The sequence below is a fragment of the Apodemus sylvaticus genome, chromosome 23 (assembly GCF_947179515.1).
Source record: "Apodemus sylvaticus chromosome 23, mApoSyl1.1, whole genome shotgun sequence".
In the NCBI taxonomy this organism is placed as follows: Eukaryota; Metazoa; Chordata; class Mammalia; order Rodentia; family Muridae; genus Apodemus; species Apodemus sylvaticus.
This window is the reverse complement of record NC_067494.1, coordinates 9682361-9697511: the sequence shown is the minus strand read 5'-3', so window position 1 is coordinate 9697511 and position 15151 is coordinate 9682361.

Sequence of the window (15151 nt, the reverse complement as noted above, 5' to 3'; positions counted from 1 at the left end):
TCAAAAAGCTTCCCAAGAATGTTATCTCTTCCTCTTAGCTGGAGTATTCATTCCCAATTAAAACCTCCCTTTGAGTTGTTGGTCAGGGGAGTCTGAGAGTTCCCCAAACTTTATATAATCTATTGTACTCGCCCCTGGTTGCATTGCCTCTATGGGGTTGAAGGTAAGTGTCTTTTGCTGAAGACACCACATACTTTGGGCAGTCAGCAATCCTACTCAGCTGTAATGCGTAAGAAACACAATGATGACGTGAAATGGCAAGATCTCCCTGGTGCACAATAGTGCCACGTACAACTTGGCGGTAGCCAACAGTTGTCTAATTGGAGTCATGGCCCACTAACAGGCAGGAAATCATGCCTCCTATGATAAAAACAGAGCCTACTACATATAGCTAGTAACATCATGGACCTTACAGAAGCTCCTATTGCCATTTTCCTAAACTAATATAATATAGTGTAACTGCAATCTAACCTAACTCCAGTATAGCCTAATTGCAGTCTAAATTCTTGCCCTCACCTCCACAGATTAAGCATAGTTTATATTCACCACTGAAGAAGCTTTCTTACTTTTTGTAGCAGGATACAATTATAGAAAGTCATAAGCAGTCGAAATTCAGAGAACACCAGACTGTGAAGTGTGCAGGTCAAGTGAATACATACACAACGCATCTCGGCACCTAAGTCTCAGGCACTGTGGAAGAGGGAGCCAGAGGAATAGGGAGCCTCCTGTGAGGTGACATGGGAGCTACTCTGCTGAAATCCCAGCACAGCTGCCCAAACAAGATCTGAATGGTGCTTACATAGGTTGACATTCAAAGATCAATGGGAAAAATCTCATAGGTTATCACCTCTAATTGAACAGCTATGTGCTGTTATGAACAATTAACAGCCACCCATAGAGAGAGAATTAGTCTTCCTCAAGGGTGAGGCTTCCCAGACTGGCTATCCAATACCAAGCACTCAGCCCTGCAAACACTTATGCAGGTGAAATGAACACACTCAGTAGGTTACATCTATATATTTATTTGTTTATATGTATATACAACAGCAAAAAATGAAGAAGCGATCATGCACGAATTTGGGAGGAGTCACAGAAGAGACACAGTAAAGTCAAGGAGGAAAATATGTAATTATATTTTACCTGATTAATACTTTAAAACTTACAAGGTCTATTTTACAAAAGCACTCTCTGCCTAATTGCAATCCATCCATTAAAACAACCGGGTGCTAATTTACCACTTAGCCGACATGTGTTTTCTAAAGCTTCTTTGCTTTAGTTTTTTGCACTGAAAGCAAGACCTCTGCAAAGGAAATACCTGTCAATGAACAGCCCTTTTACCGTTTATTTATGTTCTGAGTCTTCCCCCTAGATACTTTGGTTTTATCAAAACCAATGAAAATTTCATCACACTCTGGTGTTTTATCAGATTATATCAACTCATTTCCTGAAGCTCAAAGAAGCACTTCCATCCATCATCATTGGGAAGTCCTCAGTAAGTCCTCAATTCTCTCTTTCTCTCCCCCACCTGAATCACCCCAGGCAGAAGAACTGAAGCAGTACACGCTAACATCACACGGTAACAGCTTCATCTGTCAACCCTTGGCTTCAGCATCCTGGGGAATTCTGACATGGGGAAATATTTCAAAGCAATTGTCTTGCCCTTTGGATGAAACCCAATGCTAGTTGTTTTCAAGATAAGAAAAAGAGTTTCCCATCAGGTCTGTTAGCATATCGTCATTAAACATTTTTTTTTTATTCTGAGAAGAGTTTTGGCTGGATCCTGATAATATAAATATGGGTTATATGAATGAGAGGGTCCCTCATCTCATGTATACCTATCTCACAAGCTGAGACATGGGGAAGATAGTTGCTTAGACTGGAATATTATATGTTCATAGAGTCTTCTATCCCAGGCACCATGTTGATCGTGATGCTAAGGGAACTTAGAAGGAAGACAATTCGCCCAACTGGTGCTTTGGAGGTGCCTCTCGGAGGAAATAGCACATGTTAGTATAGCGATGAGCATGGAGCGAGGGCATTTGGGTAAGGGAAGAGCAAACTGAAAGTTAAAGGGATGTAGTTGTAGGCAATGACATGGAAACATCAGGACCTACATGCTCCTTTGATTTTCAGTGCCTACAATGCCAAGACTAGAGAACTGGCGGCAAAGCTGGAGTTCCATGAAGGAGAAAGTTTCATGGAAAGAACAGGTTAGGACCAGGTCCTGTGAGGTCCCCTGGCTGAAGGGACTTTGTCATCCTTCTCTAGAAAAGTGCAACAAACTCATTAGGCTAATTTTTAGCTAGTATAGGATTTGGGCAAGAGATCTCCATCTTGTGTAGGTAAATAAAAGAGGTTTGACCTACGATATGGGAACAAAACAGAAGTTTAGCTTGATTGAAGACTGGGTGGTTTTCAGAGATACAACACAGATACACATCTTGGCATAGCAAATTTGTACAGTGTTACCTAAACCATGTGTCGTGGATATCCAGTGTGCCTGAGGTTATGGCCTCTACCATGATTAACTTGAAAATGAAATCAATTTTATGAACTTAAATCTGGCTTTTTGCTCACTTCAGTTCCAAGTATCTTTCTTAGATTCTGACCTTGAAGACCAAAGCATCCCCATGATGCTTTGGGCGAGGAGAGACAGAAAAGCATTGCTTTCTACTGCTTGCATTTTACTAATCCCTCTCTCGCTCCAAGGGTCTGGAGAAAAGACTGTTCTCTGCTGTGCACTGCATACAAACTATTCCCAGTTGACCACATCCGCTGGCCAAACCTCACTTACCAGTCCCAAGGAATGTACAAACTCAGGTTCCAGAACACTGCCCGACTGATCAGTCTGGCTGTCTAAATTGGGAACTAATTAAATGTTTTTAATGTTGGCAGTCTTCTCTAGAAAAGTCTCTCCTCGTTTAAGCAGAACAGGCAGCCATTCTTAAGCAGACATGCCAATGAAATCCTTTGGGGGCAGGAGGCACCCAGTCAGACAACAAGAAACAATTGCTTTTTACAAGGCCATGGTTCCTTGCTTCCTCTGTGCATATGCACAGACTGATACAGGATATGTGTCTACCCATATGCAAATAGATGTAACCACACGGAAAGAATTAGATTACATTTTCTTTGATGTAAAGTAATCAAAAGTATTTTTTTTCTTCCCTCTATGTAGGATTTCAGTTCAGTCCACCAATACTGATAAAATACTGTATTTCTAGGCTACATGATTTCAAGTGGTATACAAAGCATTCAGCATGCCATTTAGATGTGGGAAGAGGTAGAGGCCTGTGATCCAATTGCCTAAGAGTCTGAGGCTAGAAGGAGGAGGGTAAGTGCCAGCCTGGGCTCTATAGCAAGACTCTATCTAAAACAAACAAACAACAACAAAAAAACAAACACCCTATCTGATGATATGGAAGATCTGGAGTCAGAGAGATTGGCTCCATGATTAAGAGCACTTGCTGCTATTCCAGAGGATCTAGTTCAATCTTCAACATCCATACTGGGCATCTCACAATTCCCTGTAACTCCTGCTCCTGGAACTCCCTGTCCTAACATCCACAGACACCTGTACTCCTGTCCATACACCCACACAGATACACAGGCATAAATATTAAAACTCAGAGAACTATTTAAAGAATCTCCCCTGCATACAGAAATATTCAAAGCAACAAAGCCCCAATGCTCTTCTAAGGAAAGTTTCTGCTTGTACCAAGAGCCCCATGCTGCCTTGGAAGGGAGCCTGACTTAGATTGGGTTTTGTGGAACTGCAACCGAAATCCCATGAGAAGACTAAAAAGGAGGAAATCTCTTCCAAAGGAGATGACTCCACCTGGATTTCTGCAGGTCTTCAAAAGCCCAGGGATGTTTAGCACAAAATCGATGTCACTGATCACCGAATACTGGATTTTCCCTGGTCCCTGTCATTGAAGAGTGGCGACATCCGCATCTTCAAACCTTCTAACGGGGACAGGAGATGAACTGGGCTAAAGGACAGCTGGGCTTAGGTTAGCTTATGCACAGTGAATCAAGAAAGACCTATCAGAAGCAGTGGGGGTGAAGGAAAAGGAAATCATTAAGTTTTGACTTCAGGAAAAGACTCACCCACCCACCAGAGTCACCACCAAGCCCCAAGCATGGTGACAGACCCACACCAAGGGCTTGAAACCAGACTCTGGGCTTGTTTAGAGTCACCAGTGTGGCCTGGGCTCTCTCCTTCTGTGCTGGCATTGACTGCAAGCTATTGTCCCTTTCACTAAAACCAGAATTTGAGACACTGAAGTACCACAGAAGCCAGTGTTTCCTTAGCTTCTCAGGAATGTTTACTGAGGTGTGGTGTTTTGCAAAACCTTTAATAAGTAGTACGCCATGTTCTCCGAACCTTTATTTTTTTCTAAATGTGTGGGGAGGACACTGTTTTCTGCTCCTTTGCCAGCATTCCAGAACATTCCTACTGCTGGGAATTCAATGCCATTCTCTGAAAGTAGACACTGTGACCAGAGCTTTGTACTGTAATAATATACTCCCATTTTCAAAATAAGAGGGACCTGACTTGGTAGGCAATCCCAGATGAAAGGCCATCAAGTGTAAAGCAGAAATCTTTTTCTAACATAAATGGGAAAGACCACCATTCCTGTTTGCCTTCAGTATGTTATGAACCCCCCCCAAAAAAAGGTAAATAAATAAATCTTTCTTTAATATCTTTCATGCCCTTTTGATCCATTCTGGAAGTAATTATCATAATGACAGACCAAAAGTACTGTATGAGAGAGTTGCATCTTGGCTAGATGATGTAAATATCTATTTCCCATATCTGGACATAGGACTCTTTCTAATTTACCACTGTGGGCCAATGTCCACAGAACCTGTCTCTGCTGGCAGAGAGTTTTTCCTGGTTGCCTTTGCCTGGGGAAAACGTGGAGATTTGCATCCAGTTGAGAAGTAAACTCGAGGGACAGGCTCATGAAGGGAAACCATTATTTTTGTCTTTCAGCTTAGAAATGGAGGCTTACCAAGAATGCACCCGGAAGACATTTTCCGCCTAACCAGAGAACAGTTTTAGACTTCACCAAGATGCTTGCCAACCATGAAGGATGTGACCAGTTCCCAACTCCATGAACTGAAGGTGCCCTGTCTTGGGATGGATTTGTTTGGGTTTCTTTTTATTTGTAGTATTATTTCTCTTCAGAGTAGACTGCAATTACTTGATGTGTCATTTCCCAGTGCATGGACCATGCGACTTACTCTACTGCGTTGTTTGGAGCATCGTTGTGCCACAAAATGATTTGAAAACTAAACTGGGCCTTGGTATTTGACAGGAGTGATCTGAAGGAAAGTGACCAATGAACTATAAACTATAGAAATCGCCTCTCAACATGGAGGTCTTAGCCTTAACCTTGAAATAGCAAATGTGAAAGTAAAGGAGTCATCTACAAAGAAAGATCATGGAACTATTTTGTTTTCCCAAAAATTAAGGAGTTACAATAGTGATAGAAAATTTAGAAAAGCGTTTGAGGACACACACAAAAATCATGTATTGACCAGAAAGGCAATTCATTTAAAATGTCTCCAATTTTAAGGAGTGTAAAAATGCACACTTAAAGTATTGTCAAGGCCTTTTTTATGCATTAGTCATTAAAGTACAGTGCCTATGAACTCTGAGATTATTTAAGGTCTACAAAAATTATTTAAATGAGTGTGTGTTTGGGGGCGGGCAGAATAGTGCCTCCAAACTACAGAATAAAGGTTCAAAGTGGAAATCAGTACATGCTTAATTAGAAATGTTAGGAAATAATCTTAGATCAGCTAATCAATAGCAACTCTATTTTCACAATTATATTTGGTACGGGTTAAGGGTGGATTTTTAATTTATAGATTATCCATGTTGTATGGCCAAAACTTAAGACTAGAGGGTCCTGAAAACTGCCCTTAATAAGATCAATAGAATCAATACAGAAATCTGTGCTTTCCTAGAGTCACTGGAAATTAGACAATGGCAAAGTAAGAATCAGGGAGGGCAGTAATAAACAGCAAAGCATTGGGCTTGGGGAAAATAATTATGGCATCTCCTTGGAACAAGCAACGCTGGCTAAAACCAACCCCATTCTTCTGGATTAGGACATGCTATGTAATCATGTCTTTTGGTTCTTTTTTTAATGACAATTTTATTTGATAACAGGCAAGTTTAATTTAGCATAGGTAAATATGGTAATCACATCTCATTCAGGATCTGATTATGTCCCCTACGAGCACTCCCTTGAAGAGTGACATCATTGGTCAGGGTATTGGGTGTTGAGGTAACAGCATGAATTTTAAAGGTAAAGGAAGACCTGGTTCAGAATGAGCCTGGTCAAGGGCTTGCATGAATTAGGTGGAGAAGTTTAGTTGAGGACCAGGCTTGGACTTAGATATAGTTGCCTAATCTCCTCTATTTCTCAGACAACAAATAAAACAATAGAGAAGATAGGACCCTGATCACAGTATAATCTCCATTCTATGGGTGTGATGAATGGAGAAAGCTCAAATGGCTTTCTGAAGACTATTTTCTGTATTTGCCCTCTCTCTCTCTCTCTCTCTCTCTCTCTCTCTCTCTCTCTCTCTCTCTCTCTCTCTCCCCATCTCTTTTCTCTCACTTCTCTCTCTCTCTTGTCTCTCTCTCCCTCTCTGTTTCCTAGTCTTTTTGTGTCTGTTCTCTCTTTCTCTCTCTCCCTCTACCTCCCCTTCTGTCTCACACCAAAACTTAATATTCCCTAATTATTATGTTAATTAACAATGCTTATTTATAATAAGGAGGCAAATGATCATCATCTTATAAGTAAGACCTGTGTGATTGGCGGCGTGTAACACTGTTCAAATTGTCAGGGAACAGATGTTTAGACCTTTATTCATTATTCATGAAACTGCTTCTGAACCTCTTACTCAGAAAGGTTAAAAAAAAAAAAAAAACATCAGGCGAGGAGGGAAGGGCGCTGCACATACAAAGCAGAAGGAAGAACTGAGAAGGAAGTTACTAAATTAACCAAACTAAGATTGACTCTCAATAACTTCTTGTTCAGCTTCTCATGTAACTACCCTAACTTGTAATAAGTTGGAACTGAGTCAAGACTGAAGTCGAGAGGCAATTTCTTTTTTCATTTTTGTTTGTTTGGTGTCTTGGTTGGGTCTTACCCCATGCCCCACAGTTTTCAGAATCAGCTGCCTCATTGGCTGCCATTTTTGTTCCTGCTTTCAGCTTTCTGAGGTAGGTTTGTGCTCTGTAGCCCAGGCTAGACAGCTGTCTGAGATAGGCTTACACTCTGCAGAGCAGGTCGGACAGCTTTCCAAGATAGGTTTGTTTGCACTCTGTAGCCCAGGGTAGCTCTGAGCTTACAACAATCCTCTCACCTCAGCTTCTACCTCACCTGGCTGGAACTTTAGTTTAAATGCACCAGCATTCTCATTCTTAATGAATGAAGCCTTACGTTTTTTACTAAGAAAATACTAAAAAAACATTACTTCCCTTGTGTATTAATTTTTTAAATCTAATTTAAAATAGATGTGCATCTATCTACTGCAGATGTTTAAATGGTACCTAAGGGAAGTTATTATTCTGTCTAACTTTCTCATCCTTTGTCAGTCTTAACTTCCAGAGCAGTGGTTCTCAACATGTGGGTCACAACCACCACAAGTTCATATATCAAATAGCCTGCATATCAGATAGTTACATTACGGATTCATTACAGTAGCAAAGTTACAGTTATGAAGTTGCAACAAAATTATTTGACGGTTGTGGGTCACCACTCTATTAGACAGTCACAGCATTAGGAAGGTTGAGAACCACTGCCTAATGAATACAGTCACTTCTTTGTTCTGAAACTTGTTTTCTGTTGTTATGGTAACAACACCAACTTCCACCATGACAAAGGGTAACATAACAGAGTCACAGCCAGAGCATGGAGGAGTGTTTTCTCACTACTTGATTCTTTTCCTCGGAGCTGAGGGAAGAATCTTTTTCTCAGGATGCTGAAGCGCATTCTATAATAAGCAGTGTTTGTCTCTAGGTAATGCAACTCTCTTGTTGACTTCACAACTGAGAATCTTTCCCAGAAGAATTCTTCATCTGTGAAAGACTTGTGTGAGCCGGGGCATCATTGTCTGAAACCCTGATATGAGGTGCAGACTTGAACATTTTGTGCACAGATGGGGACAAGGTTGCAGCTATGCTAAGGAATCATTGAAAGAATGCAGATGGGGCTGGTGAGATGGCTCAGTGGTTAAGAGCACTGACTGTTTTTCCAAAGGTCCTGAGTTCAAATCCCAGCAACCACATGACGGCTCACAACCATCCATAATAAGATATGATGCCCTCTTCTGGTGTGTCTAAAGACAGCCACAGTGTACTTACATATAATAATAAATAAATCTTAAAAAAAAGAAAGAATGCAAATAATTTACATATGTAGATATGGAAATATATTTTAATGACAGAAACAAGGAAACTACAATCTTGTAAGTGCCTAATTAATATATATGTATACATATATACATATATATCTTACTACTTAATATATATAGCATATGTATATACAAGTGGTTTTATTTTATTATTGTTACTTTGAAACGCTGTATACACTTGCATACGTATGTAATATAAGTGCAAATATACTATAAAATGAATTCCAGAGAATGACTTACATGTGTTTAACATTAGTACAGAAACTTCAATAGACACATAGATATAGATTGCATTTCTGATAAACCCAGAGAAGGCTTTTCTCTTCTAGGATTCATTTAATTTTTAAAAATTATTTACTCACTTATTTATGTTGTATGCACATGCATGTATATGTGAGCAGGTGACTAAGTGGTCTGGCCCTCAAGGCCTCAGGATCTGCCTGTCTCTGCCCTTCAGCGACTATGCTTAGAAAGCCATCTCTGAGTTGGAAGAACATTGTCAAGATTGTCAACAATAAAGTCACCCAGGGAAGCACACCCTGTAGGGCTCAGAGTCGAGTTTAATAGTAGAACAGGCAGGAGACCCTGGGCTCATCACCAGCGCCCCAAACTAAACACACAAACAAGCCCCTTACTCTCAGTGATGATGCAGGGTGCCTGTCCTCAGTTCCTGTGCAAAGCTCCTGCTCTTGAAAAACCGAATGGCTCAAAGCTTAAATCGTCTTAAGTCAGACAAATAGGGAAAGGGCCAAGGTAGAGATGAGTTAGATTCACCATAAATTATTCCTTCATCCCTTCACAGTTAGTGACTTATGGCTTAATTGGTTATTTGTAAACAGTAAGAGTGTCATGGTGTATGAGGTACTGGGTTTCTTACAGGTCACTGTCCCCTGGAACTAACCCCACCTTGAAACACACAGGATCTCTATGTGTGATCCTAGGACTCTTTAGTCATTTATTTCACAGTTACAGAGTGTCACTCGTTTCTTTGAAATCATGAACTTTTGTTTCTGATAAGACGACCGGTATTGGATCTATGGACCATCAATATTAATATCTCACAAGCACACAATGCAAGAGAATGCATGTTCTGCAGAGTTAAACTATACTTTTGTTATATGTACCTACAGATTACATTTAGAAACTGAAGAACTACACTGTATTAAATTTGGAAATCTTATCCTTAGTCTAAGCTGGGATACTCCTGCTAACTCTTGTTATCTTGCCATAATTTTGAGTGGAAGACAATCCAAAATCTATCCAGAGTAGAAAATTAGTTATACACCTGCGTCTATTGAGGAGGAATAGCTACTGAAGAGGAATTTTTATTTTTTTATACTTCACTCTATCCCACAGTCTTAGACACCAATATTAACGGGTGCTGATTGCATATTCATTAAAGATATTGACATCCAAGCTTAGACCACAGTGTTGAAAACCACACAGCACTTTGGATTATAAGAAGTTCTGGGTGTGCACAGTGAAAGTTCAAAAGAACTCTTGGAGACTGAAGATTTGCAATTCGAGAGAGCAGTTACATATGGACACACTCTCTGTCTCTGCCTCTTATTAATTCCCCTGGCTATGACCCAGGCATTTTCAGCAGCCTGAGGGTGACCTATGCCCTATTGTTCTAACAGACGTAGCAAAATTCCAGTGCCACCAAAATGATTTAGTGAGCTAGATATCAACCTAACAACAAAAAATCTGATCAATACTTTGATAAATGTTGGAAAGTTTACACAAAACAAACAAAAACTAAACATTTTTCAGTCATTCTATTGAGTTTCCTGAGCTTATCACCCTACACTTTTTTATCATTAAGTGATCTCACTAACTTTAAATGCCTTTGACTTCCCCAGGATCTTATTTTTCTTTCATAACCCCTTTCTAGGTCAAGTATTTTACACTAGAATTTAACTGTCAAACACACTTTAGATTGGAAGCAGGTATCTTAAAGGGGGGGTAACTAAATTAGAGTACCCCTAAGTCAATTGTGCACTTTGGGAAAAATGAAACAAGCATGTTGACTTTTGTTGTCTATTTGTCTTTACCTTTTGGTCATTATCATAGCTCTGACATGGCATTTTGGAAAACAACCCCTTTTGTTTCAACAGCATTTTACTAAGTTGTCAACATTGCTATGGAAATACTAAAAACTAATTGTTCTCTCTCTGTGTGTCTTTGTCCGTCCGTCCGTCCGTCCGTACATCTGTCTCTCTCTCTCTCTCTCTCTCTCTCTCTCTTTCTCTCTCTCTCTCTCTCTCTCTCTCTGTGTGTGTGTGTGTGTGATGTATATGGTACTTGTACTGTGTGCCTAAGTGTGTGTACACAGAGACCAGAGAAGAGCATTTGATATTCTACTCTCTCTCTCTCCATCTTACTGCTTTAAAACAGGGTCTCTCCAAGAATGGAGCAAAGGCTGCAGCTAGCAAGCGGCAGTATCCTTCTGTTTCTACCCGCTATAGGATTGGGGGGGGGGGGGGATCTATGTGTGCATGATGCACACCCAGCCTTTTTTTCTTTACAGGAGCACTAAGGGTTTGAAGCAATGTGTTCATGTAGATGCAGCAATAATCCATACTTACTGAAGCCACCTCTCCTGCTTCAAGCTAAACATTTTTTTATTTTGGGTTATAATGGCCCTGGTGCATTGAATGTATGTATAGAATGTTTACATTGTTTCTTTTTTAAGATCTAATCCTTAATAGTAGGAAAATGACTCTTACTTTGTCTTCTCAAATGTTGTACATCTCACTTTATCATAATTCTAACTTCAAAGAAACTAATGTCTCTCCTTGGCAAGAGCCTTGCGGCTGACCATTAGTATCTTGCTTCTTCAGTTTTCACAAGGTCATCTTCACAAATCTCACGGCACAGCAAGCTTAGGTTCCACTGGAAGGGGGGGACTGCAGTGAAGAATCACACAAGACATGAGTCCAGTCACCCCAAACTCCTGAGTAAATGTGGCTGGTGTCTTCCTCCCAGGTGTAGCAGCAAGGCTCCCAACATAACCCAGCTTGAGTGAGAACACTGTTTTAATGTGCTGTCTTCTCAGAGCAGCTGTCCATGTTTGCCCTGATGAGAAAAGGCACCCTGGCTGAGTGTGGGAGACACTGGCCTCCTGGGGGCTGAATTCAGAGTCCATGAAGCTTCCTTCTGTTTGCCTTGCCTACTCCGTCTGTCCCTTGGGATTGTTCATTTCTGCTCAAGTAACAGTGCTTTGAGAAAATCAGTTATCAACGGATGCACAGTGGCGAGAGATATAAACAGATTTTATATTGAGGGTGGATTGCGGAAGGTAGTTTGGGGTGGGAAATGATTCAGTGGGTCTAGAACATGACCAGCATTCACCCTGCAAAATAGGAAAGCATTTCAGGAAAACGAAGCAGAAAGAAATCAAGGCCTAATACAAAGTCAGTTGGGAGAATGATCTCGGCCATTCTGTTTGAGATGTAGGGTATCTTGACACGGGGGAAAGTTTAAGATGAGGGTCTGTAACAACAAAGGTGGAGGCTGGCTCAAAATACTTGTAAAGAATCTCTTCTTACTAGAGAAGGCAACTGCCTTATCTTTTGTGGGAAAGCCATCAAAGATTAAACAGAGAAAGGACAAACGAGAACTCCAGCACCATTGTTCCCCACGTTTGGGTTTTAGGACTGCTATGACGGTTGCTATGTACAACTGCCTTAAACAGAACAGTTGAGATATAAAGGAACCGACAATGGCTGTGAGATGGAGCCTGGTCTCAAAACAAAGAATGCTTTTTTCATTGGAGTCTGGGGATGTGTTCATCCCTTCCAGTTACAGTTTCCTGCTGATATAAAAAGAAGCCATGAACATCAGAATGAGGCCCGGGGGCTGTGTCTCAGGATCCAGACTGAGTATATGAGACCAAACAAGCTCCATTGGTCAGAGAGTCTGTTTTCTACAAACCACCACATTCAGGGATCCATTCCCGACATGAAGGGTTTGGTGAGTGTGCAGTTCTGTCCATAGCAGCACATCTTCACGCTTGCATATTAAGAAAGCTTTCTTTCATGATACGTGGGGTAAGCTTACAGTGCACAGCTGGCATTCTCCCTGAGGATAAAACACATTCCTGCTTTCCCCAGCCATTCTCTGCTCACACTCAAAGCGAAAGACTCATCAGATAACACTCACCTGCTAATTCTGTGACTCATGCCTACTAATTCTATCAGGCAAGAGGTAAAAATTAGCCTTTAATTCAAAATGAGATATGCATTTTAAAAGGAGAGAGAGAGAGAGAGAGAGAGAGAGAGAGAGAGAGAGAGAGAGAGAGAGAGAGTGTGTCTTGGGAAGAAAGCACCCCACAGAGATGTCTGTAGAGGTGGTGCAAAACCTTTGACAACCTTGTAGCTTGCAAGTATTTATAAAGGAGGGAATTACTCCAAGATTCTGGGCATTCACAGAGCCTCTGCGTCTGCATCATTTGGGCTCTGATAAGGTCCATCTACTGGCATCAGGAACCTGCAGAGGCTAGCTAGATGTCCCAAGAAAATCATCAGTGTGGGGAAAAAAAAAAAACAAATCATGGCCATTTGGGCTCTGATAAGGTCCATCTACTGGCATCAGGAACCTGCAGAGGCTAGCTAGATGTCCCAAGAAAATCATCAGTGTGGAAAAAAAAAACAAACAAAACACGGCACTGTCAGATTCTAAATCGGAAACTGGATCACATTTAGACACTAAGCCATAAATAAATAGAAATGTATGCAGAATTCTTGGAGAGTGGTATTCATTTCACATATATAAAATATTGTCATGACTTGCAAACCTAAGCTGTTTTTGTTGTACAAATGCTGTTGTCTCATTAAAGTAGGGCTGCTTCTGGGTGAACAGGAAGGCCTCTCTGAAGGTGATATGACCCCTGACAACAGAATTGCACATGGCATTAGTCCTAGGCAAACAGCACCCTACCTCAGAAATGAATATTTATTTTGCAAAAGTAGCTAGGCTTCCCTAACTCATTTGGCCTTTACTCTAGCAAACTGTGGTCTAAAAACATAAGTCACTACTCTATTAAAGTAAGATATAGCAAAGTAAAGGGTTATCTCTAAGAAATAATTTTCATTATCCAGATTGACTGTACTGTTTTCGATGATAAACTCTATGTTTTTATCATAACAGCATTTAGTGACTATGTGTGCACCTAGAGTCCACTATCAGTTCTGATTCTGAGGGACCAGAGAGAGATTGTCTTAGTCAGGTTTTCTATTCCTGCACAAACATCATGACCAAGAAGCAAATTGGTGAGAAAAGGGTTTATTGAGCTTATACTTCCACATAGCTATTCATCATCAAAGGAAGTCAGGACTGGAGCTCAAGCAGGTCAGGAAGCAGGAGCTGATGCAGAGGCCATGGAGGGATGTTCCTTACTGGCTTGCTTCCCCTGGCTTGCTCAGCCTCCTCTCTTATAGAACCCAAGACTACCAGCCCAGAGGTGGTACCACCCACAAGGGGCCCTCCCCCTTGATCACTAATTGAGAAAATGCCCACAGCTGGATCTCATGGAGGCACTTCTGCAACTGAAGCTCCTTTCTCTGTGATAACTCTAGCCTATGTCAAGTTGACACACAAAACCAGCCAGTAAAGAGATGATTTATTCCTGTAGACTTGGTACCTGTGTAAGTAAAATGGGAGGAAGATGACAAGAAGGGAAGGTGAAGGAATTGGAGACAGAACAGTCAGAGTTTTTTCAATGAGAGTCCCAGTGTATGCTCTGAACAAATCCCATGCTCTGAGCTTCATGCTACAGGTGCCTTGAAGGGACAAACATGGTAGAAAAATTCACAGATGTTCTACTGCAAACCCATACCACAGGAGCCTGATAAATCCAGAATTTTTTGCTTCATTTTCTGGGTTTGGTTTGGAGATGGAATCCAGTCAAGAAACCAAAGATGACCTTGACATCTTTGTCCCCTGTGTCTGACTTCTGACTTCGAGTGTGCGTGGCCTTAACTGGCTGGTATACACACTCCTCACAGTGATCCGAGTAGTTCATGTTGAATAGAGCCCATAGCTTAATATTTTCCTTTAGTCATATTGCTGCACATTTGCCTCTTCTGCTTCTCTGCAAAATGTTTCAGTGGAATACGGTTCTCTTAAAAATGAACTCTTAGTTGCATATGCATAACCAAGTTTATATGAATTGTTAAGGGTTGAATCTGGAATGTCCCCACAGGCTTATGTTTTGAATATTTGTTTCCCATTCTGTGGGAATATTTTAGAAGTCTCAGTTTTAGTCATTTTTTTATGCTGTGGTAAAATCATAACTGAGGTATCTTATGGGGGAATGGATTGGTTTGAACTGTGATTCTAGGGAGGTGACTCCATTACCACTGGAGGGGGAGAGGGTAGGGCAGGCGGGAACGGGGACTGGAGCTGCAAGCCGAGAGCTCATGTCTCAGATCTCAAGCAGAAAGCAGAGAGAATAAACTAGGAATGAAGTGTGGCTATAAAACTTCAAATCCCACATCTAGTAGCGAAGTCTCCCCAACAAGGTCATGATACACAAGACTTCCCAAATATTACCACCAATCAGCAGCTAAGCATCCAAATGACAAGAGTACAGGGAACATCTTATCCAAACCACCACACTCTGGAACCCTGAGGAGATAGGTCACTAAAGGCAGAGCCTGGAGACTCATGCCAGCCTCCACAGCTTATGCAGCTCCATGCATTCTGGTCT